Source organism: Quercus suber, unplaced genomic scaffold (genome assembly GCF_002906115.3).
Source record: "Quercus suber isolate HL8 unplaced genomic scaffold, Cork oak 2.0 scaffold_1235, whole genome shotgun sequence".
Classification (NCBI taxonomy): domain Eukaryota; kingdom Viridiplantae; phylum Streptophyta; class Magnoliopsida; order Fagales; family Fagaceae; genus Quercus; species Quercus suber.
In genome coordinates, this window is record NW_027070630.1 from 4,626 (window position 1) to 7,517 (window position 2,892).

General features: G+C 36.5%; 1 pseudogene; it reads right to left on the bottom strand.

The window, feature by feature from the left end:
- Positions 1–707: 707 nt before the first annotated feature.
- On the bottom strand, positions 708–2,364 carry LOC111990520 (hydroxycinnamoyl-CoA:piscidic acid hydroxycinnamoyltransferase-like; annotated as a pseudogene).
- Between the last annotated feature and the right edge of the window lie 528 nt (positions 2,365–2,892).

Below are 2,892 nucleotides of genomic sequence, written 5' to 3' on the forward strand. Positions count from 1 at the left end.
AATTTTCTTAAAGTTGTCATTGCTCATACTATGATTATTGAAATTCTTAAAACAAGATATTTCGAAATTCCAACTTAATCATATGACTCAAGTGGGGGAATGTTCTTTCTCAAAAAAAAAAAAAATGTGGGGGAATGTTAGAATTTTATTTAATGATTAATTGTTTTATTATGTCAAAACTAAATTGTTGGTTGCTTGGTCTTTTTCTTGAATAAGTATTCACATTAACCCAACACGTTGTCCCAACCAAGCTAATTTAATCATATTTTTAACTACCTTAAAGTTTAATTTTGTTACAAGTTCACGTTACTAAGCTCAGCTTGATTGCTCGGTCTTTGAAATACTTGTAAGCCTATCCAGCGTTTAATGATTATAAAGTTGACGGGGTACAGCTTTGATCATGACCACCATAACTGAACCAAATGATTATAAAGTTGATGGGGTACAGCTTTGATTGCACTTGCACTCTAGTTCTTGAATGGTTTTGAAAAGACGACCAGGCTCTCTCCACCCTCACACTAATATTGGATTGTCCCTACCCATGAAATTAAAGAAGGTGGAGGGGATTGAAGACTAGAATCTCATCATTACTGATGAGTGGGTGCGTAATTTAAATTTATTTTGTATGCTTTATGCAAAATTCAGTCCATGTAAAACGGTGTTGGAAACATCGATGCAGATGGCATAGAGGGTAGAACTCAGAAAAAAGAGCAAAATAACCACATTAATTAAGTACTGAAAATAGAAACACACATGATAAACATCAATACATCTTAGCCATCAACCTCAAAGCCTTTGAAGATTTTGAATTTTCCATTGCATTTTACAGCTATTATTAGGTATATCATGATCATAACTTGGCTGGGCTGACACTAATATCCTTATAAAAGATTTTTTTGAAAGAATCCATGTATTGCGCTTGCAAACTAAGTGCTATAGTGAGAGAACCATCAGGAGTGGGACTTGGCACAATGAATGATTTACCATCCATATTTAGCAACCCAGGACCTACATATATAGGCTTTCCCCATCCAAAATCTGCATCGTAGATTGGTAGACCTATCCAGCTGCCAAGAAAAATGTTAGGGTTCCCTAGGAAAGTTCCGTATCGTTGAATGTGAAAGTTAGACCTTAGCCCACTCACATCCTTCTGGCTTGATATAAAATCAAGAGCAGATCTTATATACTCATCATCCATTCTCTCAATGGCTTCCCTTAGTTTCCCAGCAGAATAACTCAATGGTCTGGACAAGAGGTCTTCATAGAGACATATTGGTGTCACAGTAGCAGAAATTGCATTCCCAAAATATCTTTCAGGGAGAGATGGCTTTAACCGATTACGAATGTCAACTCCAAGGCGAGCTCTTGTTGATTGACTATTATGACTATCAACTGCACGTACCTTACATGCACATCTCCATATGTGGCCGGCAATGGCCTCATATCTAGAATAGGGCCTTATTGTTGTTACCCCGACGACGTCTTGATTGGCTCTCTTCTTTAGAACCTCCACTTGCTCCCTTGTAAGTTTTAACAAGGTCACACTAGTTTCCTTCTTTCTTTCTTCATTCGCATCCATCCTCCCAATCAAGACCGGTGGCTTTGTGGTATATTCTATGTGATCAAAGCGTGGAGTCGGTTCACTTGATCTCAAAACAGTTCGATCAAGAAATGGCATATCAACGTCCTCCAGATCATATCCCCGAGACAACTTTGCCCATGAGTTGATGAAGTGAATTGCAGATTGTCCATCAACCATGGTATGGGATATTGCCACTCCAACACAAAGGCCACCACAGCGAAATCTTGTCACTTATACAAGCAACAATGGCCACTCCTCTATTGGAGTAGTATAATCAACCTTTGGGATGACTGATGAGATCTCGCACTACATCGGTTGGTGCAAAATCACCAAGTTCATCCAATTCTGCTTCAGAACAAGCTTCCAATAGTTGCACTCCCATGGCATTGCAATCAAGTTCTAGACGGCCACCTTCAATCCAGTGTAGCCGGCCGGCCAACGGGTAGAAGTGAACCAAAGCACGGCTTAGGGAATTTTTCATTGCCTCAAATGAAAATGGGATGGTGGTGTTATTGGACTTGGCTCTGTAAATGTATATGAGTGGTGTATGAGTCCATTGCGCCACTTGATCAGTCTCAGGGAGCCGTAAAAGGCCACTTGGAGTAGGCTCGCCTGGAACCACTATGGAAATAGACCTGATGCTCCTCATTTTTTTTTTCCTTGGTACTTCTTCAGATAAATCTCTCTAGTCTCTACTATGTGGTGATTATCTATGTATAAAAAGCGCGAATGCGCAAACAGTAATACTGTACGGTGCTTTGGTTCGTTCAACCCGTGCGCACTGTTCATCAGGGTTTTTTTTTCTTCGCCGGTGTTGTTTGTATTTTTTTTTTTTTTTTGGTGGGTTTTCCTTTAAATATTTATTATTTATATGTGTATATATAGTTACACTATTTTAACAAATTTTTACAATATTTTTACAATTATTTAACAATCTGCACTGTTTATTGGCATTTTTTTTTTCTCACAGTACACCGGTTTTGCTTGTACTCTTTTTGTCTTTTCTTTTAAATATTTATATGTACATATACAGTTACACTGACACAATACATTCTTACAATTATCGAGGTGTTATTTTTTAAAAGTCAAAATAAAATAATAAAATAAGAAATTGAGAATTACTACCATATAAAACTCAAAATACGTGAAGAAAATTTTTGAAATGTTAAAATTTAGTGAAAATATTTTAGACATTACAAAATAAATATTTTAAGAATCATAAGTTTTCATTAGGATTTAACTGAGAGAAATACAATATAACATTTTTGCTATTTTCCAAAATATTAAGGGAAAATTTACTTGATTTTGAA